This window comes from Aquarana catesbeiana, unplaced genomic scaffold (assembly GCF_042186555.1).
Source record: "Aquarana catesbeiana isolate 2022-GZ unplaced genomic scaffold, ASM4218655v1 unanchor232, whole genome shotgun sequence".
In the NCBI taxonomy this organism is placed as follows: Eukaryota; Metazoa; Chordata; class Amphibia; order Anura; family Ranidae; genus Aquarana; species Aquarana catesbeiana.
In genome coordinates, this window is record NW_027362660.1 from 182,075 (window position 1) to 195,072 (window position 12,998).

At 44.8% G+C, this 12,998-nt stretch overlaps 1 pseudogene; it reads left to right on the forward strand.

Moving 5' to 3' along the window:
- The first annotated feature begins 9,716 nt into the window (after positions 1-9,716).
- LOC141121789 (uncharacterized) lies at positions 9,717-11,270 on the forward strand (annotated as a pseudogene).
- Positions 11,271-12,998: the final 1,728 nt, after the last annotated feature.

Below are 12,998 nucleotides of genomic sequence, written 5' to 3' on the forward strand. Positions count from 1 at the left end.
AAATATATTGAGGGAATCCCGATAAATAGTAACGAAAGAAGTTTGTGAGAAGTGTGTGTGAATATGAGCATCAAAACGACTTAATTCTTGTCACATTATAAAGAAGAAGAGAGTGCGCTGTATTAAACCATTTTGAACATTGCAGCATGACGAAAGTGCTGTATCCATTACGAACGCTAAGTTTACCAGAACGAGCTGTCCCGTGTCGGAATTTCTTCTGAGCATGCGTGGCACTTTGTGCGTCGGAACAGGCCACACACGGTCGGAATTGACGCGATCGGATTTTGTTGTCGGAAGATTTTATCTCCAGCTGTCCAACTTTGTGTGTCGGAAAATCCGATGGAAAATGTCCGATGGCGCCCACACACGGTCAGAATTTCCGACAACACGCTCCGATCGGACATTGTCCATCGGAAAATCCGACCGTGTGTACGGGGCATTAGACCTCTCTACTGCCTTCGACACAGTTGACCACCTGCTCCTCCTCAGCAAACTGCACTCCCTTGGCCTACGTGATTCTGCTTTATCCTGGTTCTCCTCCTAACTATATAAGCGCACCTTTAGTGTCACTTACAACTCCATCTCCTCCGCTCCTCTTTCTGTTGGGGTACCCCTCCTATTCTCGCTCTATACCTATTCCCTGGACCAGTTGATAACCTCCCATGGCTTCCAATACCACCTCTACGCTGACGACACCCAGATCTATCTCTCCACCCCTCAACTCACCCCCTCGATCTCCTCACGGATCTCAAACTTACTGAATGACATATCGGTATGGATGTCACACTACTTTCTCAAGCTCAATCTTTCTAAATATTTCCTCCTTCCTGCCCCCCCCCCCATGACTTTACCATTAAGATTAACAGCACAACCATTAGTCCCTCCACACATGCCAGGGTGCTGGGTGTAATCCTTGACTCTGACCTCTCATTCAGCCCCCACATCCAATATCTGGATAAATCCTGGTGCCTTAACCTCTGCAACATCTCCAGAATTCAACCCTTCCTGACTAATGACACCACAAAGCAACTTATTCACTCCTTAATTATTTCCCGCCTTGACTACTGCAACTCTCTCTTTAATGGCCTACCCTTATGCAGGCTATTCCCCCTTCAGTTTATTATAAAAGCTGCTGCTCCTGTCTGCCAATCCCTTCACTGGCTATCCCTACCCCACCGTATAAAATTCAAAATGCTAACCACAACATACAAGGCCATCCACAACATCGCCCCTAGCTACATTACCAACCTCATCTGCAGATATCGCCCAAATCGTCCCCTCTGCTTCTCCCAGGACCTCCTGCTCTTTAGCTCCCTTGTTATCTCCTACCATGCTTGCCTTCAGGACTTCTCCAGAGCCTTTCCCATCCTCTGGAACTCCCTGCCCCAGGATATACGATCAGCCCCTAACCTGTCCACCTTTAGGAGATCCCTGAAAACTCACTTATTCAGGGAAGCCTATCCCACACCCACCTAATAACTGTCCCCGAGCCACCCCCATCAAGTCATTTCCCGCATCTATTACCTTTTGTACCACAACCCTCTCACTTTAGAATGTAAGCTCTATGAGCAGGGCCCTCCTGTCACTTCTGTATTGAACTGTACTGTAATTGTGCTGTCCCTCTCTACATTGTAAAGCACTGCATAAACTGTTGACGCAATATAAATTGTGTATAATAATAATGAGTTTTCAGGGTTCACCTAAAGGTAGCAAGAGTAGGGGATAGCTGGACAGGTTGAGGTAGCGAGTTCCAGAGGATGGGAGAGGCTCTTGAGAAATCCTGGAGACGAGTATGGGAGGGAGAGACAAGGGAGCTTGAGAGTAGGAGGTCTTGAGAAGAACAGAGAGGACGATTTGGGTGATATTTGGAGACAAGATTGGTGATGTAGCTTAGGGCAGAGTTGTGAATGGCTTTGTATGTTGTGGTTAGTATTTTGAATTTAATTTGCTGAGCGATTGGGAGCCAGTGTAGGGATTAGAGGAGAGGGTTGGCAGACGCTGAACAGTGGGTAAGGTGGATAAGCCTGGTAGCAGCATTTATGATAGACTGAAGAGCGGATAGCCTATGGAGAGGCAGGCCAATGAGAAGGGAGTTGCAATAGTCGAGGCAAGAGATAACGAGGGAGTAAATGAGGAGCTCGGTTGTTTCATTTGTTAAAAAGGGGCAAACTTTAGAGATGTTATGGAGGTGAATTCTACAAACCTTTCACAACGATTGGATTTGAGGCTGAAAGGACGAGTCTAGGATTACACCTAGTACCCTGGCGTGAGGGAAGGTACTGATGGTTGCATTGTTGATTTTGATGGAAAAGTCATGGAGGGGGGCACGGGTGGTGGGGAATATTAATAGCTCAGTTTTAGAGAGGTTTCGTTTAAGGAAGTGGTCCGACATCCATGCTGATATGTCAGTTAGTAACGTGAGAGGAGACTGAAGAAGTGAGGTGAGGAGTAGGCAGATAAATTTGGGTGTCATCGGCATATAAGTGGTATTGGAAGCCGGTGGCGGTTATCAAGTGACCAAGGGAGGAGGTGTAGATAGAGAAGAGAAGGGGTCCAAGAACAGAGCCTTGGGGGCCATGGAGAGGAGGAGACAGAGTTGTAGGTGACACTGAAGGAGCGCTGTGATAGGTAGGCAGAGAACCAGGATAGAGCAGAATCTTGGAGACCAAGGGAATAGAGTTTATTGAGAAGGAGTGGGTGGTCAACGGTATCAAAGGCCGCAGAGGGGTCAAGTAGTAGGAGTATGGAGTACTGGCTGTTTTAGCAGTTAGTAAATCGTTAGTGAGTTTTAGTAAGGCAGTTTCCGTGGAGTGCTGTGAGCGAAAACCAGACTGTAAGGAGTCAAGAAGGTTATTTTCACTGAGGTAGGCACTAAGATGGTCGTAGACTAAGCGTTCTAGAAGTTTAGAGGTGAATGGGAGCAATTAGATGGGTCTTAAGTTCAGGTTAGTGGGGTCCAGTGAGGGCTTTTTAAGTATGGGAGTGATCTGCGCATGTTTTAGAGGGGAGGAGAAGGTGCCACTAGACAGGGAGAGATTGAAGATGTGAGTGAGGGAGCATAGGATAGAAGAAGAGGGTGACCATAGTAGTTGTGAGGGAACAGGATCCAAGGGACAATTGGTTAGGTGGGCATCTGGGAAAAGTTTGTAACCTCTTCAGTAGAAGCCAATTCAAAAGAGGAGAGCATTGAATGTGCTGTTAGGCAAGGTATGTTGGGTGGGGAAGATGTACGCACAGTGGGGGTGTCCTCACAATTTGCATTAATCTTGTCTTTGAAGTGATTGGCAAGTGAGTGAGTTAATGGATAGAGGGGGTGGGCGACGAAGCAGAGCGTTAAAGGTTGAGAAGAGCCGACGGGGACTGGATGACAAGGTATTAATAAGAAAGACAAAGTAGGCTTGTGTAGTGCTGACCCCATGGGGTTGCTGGGGTTACAGCATCCACACATTTCACCCTGCTGCCAGACATCCATTAGACACACTTCTCAGTCAATGAAGAGTCTCTTGCTTGTTTTTGTTGTTTATATTATGGGATTGAACTTGGTTGGGGAAAAGGGACATGGGATGCCCAAAGGATAAATTAGTACTTTTTAGAATAAAGTAACTGTGTCACACTTCTCAGCAGAACAAGATGACTGACCCTTAACTTGACAGACCTTTACCGCAGAACACTTCTTCCTCTGCACACTTCCTCCGGCACACTACTTCACTGTCCAATTTTAGTAATCCTGTCACACCATCAGAACATGACTAAGCCTCACTCTGAATAAGTCCCGGTGTCTTTACTTGATGGCCCTTTGTAGACCGGGACCTGCAGTACCCCTTTGTGGCAGCAACCGATTTTCTTGAGAAGAATAAATGAAGATGGACTACTGATTCCAGCAAGTCCGACTTGCAAATCCTGCCCACCCTCATGACTGCATCGATTTGACACAAGCTCCCACAGTCTCTCCTTCTGGCTCTATATCCAGCTCCCCTGGCATGTCTCTTCCAGCTCTCTCCACTGTGCTTTCCACTCACCGACATCTGCCCTGGATCCTTCCTGAATGACCAACTGTCTCCTTCAGCTCCTGTTCCAAAACACCTCTCCATGACCGTATAAGGAAAGGCTCCCTCCCAACTCCTGAACTTCCCCACCTGAGGTACACCCCCCAGAAATGGGGGTTTTCTCAGACACGACAGTCTAACACTCCATCCTCCAATTCACCCAGCTGACAACTCCTCCCCCAGCAGGCTGACCGTTATTAGATGTAGGAGGCCTGCCCCCTGCCAATCCTAGTTGGGGATTGGTCAGAGCTCCTCACATGCACCCCACGTTACTCCAGCTCTCTGCCCTGCCCCTTTTCCAGAACCTTCTCCCTGGAAACAGAGGAGGTGCCCAAGATCTAAAGTATCTGTCAGTCACCCACTGCTATACTAAACCACTCCCCTGCCCCCAGATCAAAACAAACAGGCCTAGCTCACAGCATAGGCCTGCTTAAATTTACCTGTGTTGGCAGCTTACACAAAAACCTTACAATGAGCACCTACCTACCTACCAAAGGTAGAGGGTGCTACACTTGTTTGGCAGCATGGAGGCAGGAATTGTATTTTAGAAGGGCAGATTTAAATAGGGTGAAGTCTTGCAGGCATTTGGTTTTACGCCACAGTCGTTCAAGAGCATGACAATGTCTCTTGAGATTTCTAGTGTTTGCCAGGGTTGTAAAGGTCGGGCCTGATTCTGCGTGTGGTTGGAGGAGCAAGTGCGTCCAGTGAGGATGAGAGTGAACTGTTGTAGACAGAGGTGGCCAGGTCAGGACAGGACAGGGGAGAGATTATGTCATATAGGTGGTCAGTAGCAGAATAGAGAAGAGAAGGGTTAAAGTGGCGAAGGTTCCTACAGGTAATTGTTTGCTGCTTGGAGGGATGGGTAGTTGGAGGCAAAGATACAGTGAAACTGATGAGGTTGTGATCAGAGAGAGGAAAAGGGGTGTTGGTGATTCCAGGATTGTAGAGATGGGAGAATACAAGGTCGAGGGTATTACCGTTGGAGTGAGTGGAAGTATGTGTCCATTGGGTTAGGTCAAAAGATGAGGTTAAGTTGAGAAGTTGAGCTATAGCTGGGCTGTTAACATTGACAGAAATGTTGAAGTCATCAAGAATGATAGTGGGTATTTCAGAGGAAAGAAAGTAGGGTAGTCAGGCAACAAAGTCATCAAAAAAGCGCAATACTGGTCCAGGAGGCCGATAAATTGCTGCAATCCCCAGAGAAAGGGAGGAAAACAGATGAATACAGTGCATCTCAAAAGAAGAGAGGGAGGGATAGGAAGGACTTGGAAGGTGCTTTGTGGGAATAGAAGGAATCCAACTCCATTTCCTTTCTTTCCGTTGGGTCTGGGGGAGTCCAATGGAGGCCACCATGGGAGAGAGCAGGAGGAGAAGCGGAGTCAAAATTTTGAAGCCAGGTTTCAGTTATGGTGAGTATGTTAAAGCCATGAGAGATGAAGAGGTCATGCACAGATGTTAGCTTGTTACAGATGGAGCGGGCGTTCCAAAGGGTGCATGAGATTGGTGAGTAAATATAAGGGGTTATACCGCGCTAGAGCATGCAATAAACATATACAGCAGCAACAAAAACTATCAGATATCTCCACAGTGCAAAAAATTTATATAATATACAGCGTGAGTGATCACAAAAAATTATTAAATAAAGTGAAATAAAGTGCAAGTGCGACACAAATATAAGTCTATAAGTAAAAAAGACACTGCATAAAAAGAAATGAAAAAAACATATTGAGTTCACACATAAAGGATTCCACAGTGTGAGAGGGGGTGATTCCAATGAGGTGATGAACTCCAGGTCACTTCCACCGTCACCGAGGAGATGGGGGTATCTTGAATAGAAAAAACCCACTCGATAGGTGGGGACTCTTACCAGAACTGGTGGACCCCCTAAAGTGCAAGATCATATACTCCAGCAGACTTAGCCCTCTTCAGGGTCTATAGGTCCTCCTTGTCACTGGAGCTCTCCGACAGTGGCTGGAAGTCCTCCTCAATATCCAACTTGAAAATGAGAAATCATGTCTAAAAAAGGGGGCGCACGTTTTCACCAAGTGGCAGTTATTATATCTGTAAGTATTGTGGACCAAGCAATCTGTCAATGTATGAAAGCTTTTGTTATTCTAAAGAAATCCATGTGTGTTTGTCTGTACCTCTCAAACACAGGCACAGACAAACACACATGGATTTCTTCCAAAAATGCTGGTTTGCTTGTCATCTTTTAGAGTGTAGCATAGTTCTTGTTGTATTCTCATCCAGCTTTAGTTTTCCTGCTTTTGCTAAACTGCGGCAGTGAAATTGCGCATTACTTGTGATAGAACCACTCAGGAAAGAGCCATGGTGTCTGCGCCTCCCCATAGGCTGCTTTAAATTTATATGGAGACTGAGTAGGCATCCATTTCTCAATTGGTCATTATAGGATCTAATTTGAGAGGAGGAGAGGAGATGGCCAATACCAGACCAGCCACAGGCTAGGGTCGTAAAAGCTAATCAACTCTTTTGATCACTCAAACCAAATGGGGTTAAGAATCAATCACCAGTAATGTTGCTATTGCAGTGTGTTTGTTATAGAGCTAGCAGTAAATATAGAAGTTTAAAGATATGGCAGCAGAAGACATTTATCCAAAAATGATACAGCGATGTCAGATAGTCCAGCATAGTAGAGTGTACAGATGGATAGAAGACATTTACTTGTACAAAAGCAGAGAAGACATGATCAGAATTGACAACTGCGGCGGTGAAACTGCGCATCACTTGTAAGGACAGAGCCATGGTGTGTGCACCTCCCCATAAGCTGCTTTAAATTTATAGGGAGACTAAGCAGGCATGCATTTCTCAATTGGTCATTAAGTCTGGAATAGATTTTAAGGGGAACTCCACGCCAAAATTAAAAATAAAACAGCGTTGGGTCCCCCCCAAAATCCATACCAGGCCCTTTGGGTCTGGCATACATTTTAAGGGGAACTCCAGGCCAAAGAAAAAAAAATGGTCGTGGGGTTCCCCCCAAAATCCACTCCAGACCCTTATCCAAGCAAGCAGTCTGGCAGGCCAGGAAAGGGGGGGACGAGAGAGCGCCCCCCCCTGAACCATACCAGGCCACATGCCCTCAACTTGGGGAGGGTGCTTTGGGGTGCTCCCCAAAGCACCTTGTCCCCATGTTGATGGGGACAAGAGCCTCTTTCTGACAACCCTGGCCATTGGTTGTCGGGGTCTGCGGGTGAAGGGGCTTATCGGAATCTGAAAGCCCCCTTTAACAAGGGGACCCCCAGATCCCACTCCCCCCATGGTAATGGTTATCAGGTATATGATATCCCTACCATTCACCAAAAAAAGTGTCAAAAAGTAAAAACCAGAATAGACTGTTTTTGACAATTCCTTTATTAAAAAAAAAGAAAAAAGTGTCCCGCGATGTCCATCCACCTTCAAACACCTGAAAAATAGAAAAAAAATCCCAAAAAACTCTGCCGCCATGGGAGACCTCCCGATGACTGCTGTCTTTTGGCTGTGACAGCTGTTATATAGACAAGGGCAGGGCCACTCGGTGACGTAACCAAGTGACCCCCGCCCCTGCTAAAATCATGTGACATCAGAGGGGTGCGGGGTCATTCAGTTACATCAGCGGGTGGCCTCGCCCTTGCCTATATAACAGCTGTCAAAGTCCCCGGGAAGCCTCCCATGGAGGCGGAGTTTTTCTGTTTTTTTTTTGGGTCCATCATGCGGCGTGATTGAGGATGGTTGGACATCGCGGGACATTTTTAAAAAAATAAATACATTTTCAAAAAACTGTCTTTTGTGGTTTTTACTTTTTGACACTTTTTTTGGTGAAGGGGAAGGGGTACAATATACCCCATACCCATTCACACAGGGGGTGGTGAGATCTGGGGCCCCCTTGTTAACCCCCTTGGGCTTCCAGATTCCGATATTGTGATTTTATTTACCAAAAATGTGTAAAAGAATACATATCAGCCTAAACTGATGAATAAACTTTTTTTTATATTTTTTTTGGATATGTATAGTAGCAAAAAGTAAAAAAAAAATTGTTTGTTTTTTTAAAAATTGTTGCTCTTTTTTGTTTATAGCGCAAAAAATAAAAACTGCAGAGGAGATAAAATTTTGTTAGGGTACAACATTGCATGACCAAGCAATTGTCAGTTAAAGCAACGCAGTGCCGTATCGCAAAAAATGGCCTGATCATTAAGGGGGCAAATCCTTCCAGGCTGATTAAATTAATTTTTTTCCTTTAGAAATCTCATTTTGCTGCGGCACTGTTGTACACATCGCACAGATGCAGTACTTTACAGGCAGACTAAGGGGACCCCCAGGCATGATACTTAAAGGAATATTTCATTTTTATTGTTTCACTTTAAGCATTATTAAAATCACTGCTCCTGAAAAAACGATTGTTTTAAAAACTTTTTTTTGCATTGATACCCCCGGGTCCCCCGGGTCCCCCGGGTCCCCATACACTTTTTATGGCAATAACTTGCATATAAGCCTTTAAAATGAGCACTTTTGATTTTTCATGTTCGTGTCCCATAGACTTTAATAGGGTTGGCATGTTCGCTAGAACATGCAAACCCATGCTAAATCCAAACTGTTCGCATGTTCTGGTGCGAACTGGACCAGGGGGTGTTCGTCCTATCCCTAATTGAGATAAATTAAACCCCATTGTTGGTGTCATTGAGATAAATTAAACCCCATTGTTGGTGTCAGTGGAATAAAATAAGCCCCACCTTTGATGTCACTGAGAATAAATAAGCCTCACTGTTGTTGTCAGTGGGATAAAATAATCCCCCATTGTTTATGTCAGTGATTAATATAAGCCCTATTGTTGGTATCAGCAAGATAAAATAAGCTCCATTGTTGCTGTCAGTGAGATAAAATAAGCCCCATTCTTGGAGACAGTGAGATAAAATAAGCCCCGTTGTATCAGTGATATTAAATAAGTATTATTGTGAGCGTCAGCGAGTAAAGTATAACCCAACCAAGCATTGGTGGTCAGTGGTGGTACTTACCTGATCACACATCTCCCGCTGCCTCTCTGCTGATGTCGGAGTTCTACTTTCACTGTCAGAAAGGAGATCACGGCTCCCCACAGTCTGCTATAATTGCAGTGCCTGGTGATGGGACCCAGAGAGTGTTCCAGACGTCATCCCCTCACTGACACTCTGCACTCTGAGTCCTGGAACCTGTGAGATGAGGACATGATGGGATAGTGGACTAAATCCCGGGACTGTCCAGCATCATCTTGAAACACTTGGCAACAATGAACCCAGACAAGAAGTCTCCAGTTGAAGACAGGAAGTGATGTCAGGTACCGACAGGAAGTGATGTCAGGTATAAATAGGAAGTTCCATGTGGTACGAATTAGAGGAGACATTGCTGGCAGAGGCAGCAGAGGAGGTAAAAGGGCTTTATATTTTTGTGTTGGGAAGATGGCAATGAGTGATAGAGGAGGTGGGGACACTCGTCCTATAATCCCCTCATCACTGTCACTCCTATAAAAGACAGTTCTTGTTGTTTCCTCACTCTCTGACTAAGGTCTATGAATAAAGAAATGAACTGGTAGGAGATCAGAGGACCCATTTACTAGTTACCATGAGGGGGGAATTGTAAGATCCTCAGAGACAAAGCTGCCTGATGTGGGTGGAGTCCTGGTTTAGGGGAACCAATCTGCTCATGTCTAGTAATAATCTTTTCATTGCTATTTTAGTAGATGGACGGGAGATGAGGAAAACCTCAGAGGATTGTCTCACTTTGTCTCCAGACTGTAAAGTAGAAGATGAGGACATCACACAGTATAGTCCAGGAGAAAACCCGACTACCTCAAATGTCCATCCGGCACCACACAGTGTAGATGGACCATCGTATTCCTCTTATCCTGAGGAACCTCAGACTGTGAGGGACGGTGCCATCCTTCCAACAGAGAAGAGGTTTTCCTGTACTGAGTGCGGGAAGTGTTTCCATTCTAAATCCAAACTTAAAGTGCATAAAAGATCTCACACAGGAGCGAAGCCAGATTCCTTTATGGAATGCAGGAAACGTTTTTCACAGACATCCAATCTTTACAAACATCAGAGATCTCACACAGGTGAGAAACCGTATTCCTGTCCTGAGTGTGGGAAATGTTTTTCACAGAAGTGCCATATTTACAAACATCGGAGATCTAACTCAGGGGTGAAGCCGTATTCCTGTCCTGAGTGCGGGAAAACTTTTTCACAGAAGTCCAATCTTTACACACATCAGAGATCTCACACGAGGGAGAATCTGTATTCCTGTACTGAGTGCGGGAAATGTTTTTCACGAAAAGTCCCATCTTGACACACATCAGAGATCTCACGTGGGGGAGAAGCCTTTTTCCTGTCCCGATTGTGGGAAATGTTTTTCACATAAGTCCAATCTTTACACACATCAGAGATCTCACACGGGGGAGAAGCCACTTTCCTGTCCTGAGTGAGGGAATTTTTCCTCACTGAAGTCCTGTCTTCCTGTACATCAGGGATCCCACACAACCCTTGAGGTGTGATAGTGCCTTGAGTGCGGGAAATGTTTTCTATATGAATGTTGCTGGACATCACAGCTCTCATGTGGGGAAGAAGCACACCCTGATATACACCACAGATATACTCCATGGCTGATCTTCATCATGTAAGAAACAGTTGATAAGAAGATCAGAGATCACCAAAGACATGGATGAAGTGTTGTACTGTGTTGGCTTTTCATTGGCTGAGTACATTTTGGGGTGTAGAGAGGTAAATAGAGCCGTGAAATGAAGGACATCACCTTCAGAATGTCTGTCTTGTCTGTGTGACGTTTACTGATAATGATATAGCGGGTTACAGAACTAGAAGCTGTGAGATCTGATTTATCTTTATCAGTAAACTTTACACAGACAAGACAGACATTCTGAAGTTTATGTCCTTCATTTCAAGGCTCTACTTACCAGTGGTGACCCCGAAGCGCGTCTCTCTGTCTTCAGTCCATCCTTCTCCCATCCCCCAACGGGAGGGAGGGAGAACTCGGAGATAAACTAGGTGAGAAATTCTTTCCTTTGCTCCTGTGTGGGTTTGGGTGGCTTGGCGGAGTGCGGTACGAGAGGGAACACCGCTTGTCTTTATATTTCTACATATCTTGTCTGGGTAGAGGTTATTGATTGGAAAATATTTATACTGTTTGATTTTGTGTAAATCATTTCTGTTTTCACTTTGAAGGGAGATATTATATGTGGTTTGATAAAGTGATTGGCTCAATAGTTACCACTTCACTTACATGTTTAGTTTAAAAAAATAAATGAACTAGGCGCATGCGCGAAGCTGAAAATGGCGGTGGTGTGAAGCTTCAGCTCCGCTCCCTTAAAAGATCCCACCACAGCCAATAACGATCCCGCCTGTGATCACCACACACCCAACCAGACACCCGCTGCTTGTTCCTCACTGTTTTCAGATAAGTCCAATCTTTACCAACATCAGATCTCACACGGGGGAGAAACCATTTTCCTGTCCTGAGTGAGGGAATTGTTCCTCACTGAAGTCCTGTCTTCCTGTACATCAGGGATCCCACACAACCCTTGGGGTGTATTAGTACCTTGAGTGCGGGAAATGTCTTCTATATGAATGTTGCTGGACATCACATCTCTCATGTGAGGAAGAAGCACACCCTGATATACACCTCAGATATACTCCATGGCTGATCTTCATCATGTAAGAAACAGTTCCAGGGGTGTGGAGATTTTTTTGAAAAAACGACTTGTCCAAGGGATTAAATCAGGGTCCCAATCTCCTTGTCCCTTATGACAATCTCCTTGTTCCTTATGACAATCTCCTTGTTCCTTATGACAATCTCCTTGTCCCTTATGACAATCTCCTTGTCCCTTATGACAATCTCCATGTCCCTCATCTACCAGAGAGCTCAAAAGCGGTGTGGGAGTTCATTGAAAACTACAAGCTGACATCGGCAAAGGACAGAACTCTGTGAATGAATGGCACGGCCGCGCTCTTTTCATAAAGTGACAGCCGGTACGGGGAACTTCTCCCCGCACTGCTGTCACACAGAGGGCTCGGATCGCTGAGCAAGGTCTAGGAACATGTAAGATCTTCCTGAAGGTGAACTTATCCTTTAACCCTTTCACTGCCAGAGACTTTTTCTTTTTTGCCCAGATGTTTAACCCCTTCAATACCGGACATTTTCACCCCCTTCCTGCCCAGGCCAATTTTCAGCTTTCAGCACTCTCACACTTTGAATGACAATTACACGGTCATGTAACACTGAACCCATATGACATTTTTATCTTTTTTTCCCCACAAATAGAGCTTTCTTTTGGTGGTATTTGATCATCACTGGGGTTTTATTTTTTGTGCTACAAATAAAAAAAAAGGCAGAAAATTTTGAAAAATAAAACCGTTTCTCTTTGTTTCTGTTATAAAATTTTGTAAATAAGTAAGTTTTCTCCTTCACTAACGGGCACTGACAAGCATCCCTTATGGGCACTGGTGGTCATCACTGGTGATCATTGCTGATGGGCCTGTACTGATAATCAATGCTGTATATCAGTGAAGATCCCCCCCTGTCAGGAGAGCCTCTGATTGGCTCTCCTCTACTCACACCTTGTCAGCATGAATAAAGGAAAGTGTGATGGAAAGATAAAACTACGCTATTTTGGAACAATTGGGAAAGTTAGAGCAGCTACATACAAAGGTGACTAAAATTTATAAACATGAGGTGAGTGAAAATGTAGCACTAGTGTGGGCTGTGTAAAACAGCTACATGATCAGAAAATTATTAATGAATATAAAACATGGGAAAAAACATATATAGAATCTAAACAACAGACACATAAGTCTTATTAAGTGATAAAACACAGGTGAATCAAAAAAATTAAGTGTAAATAACAAATGGGAAGTGATAGTTGTAGCAACAAGAAGTCCGTCAGATGGTGGACAACTTCATGTGAACAATCAAGGG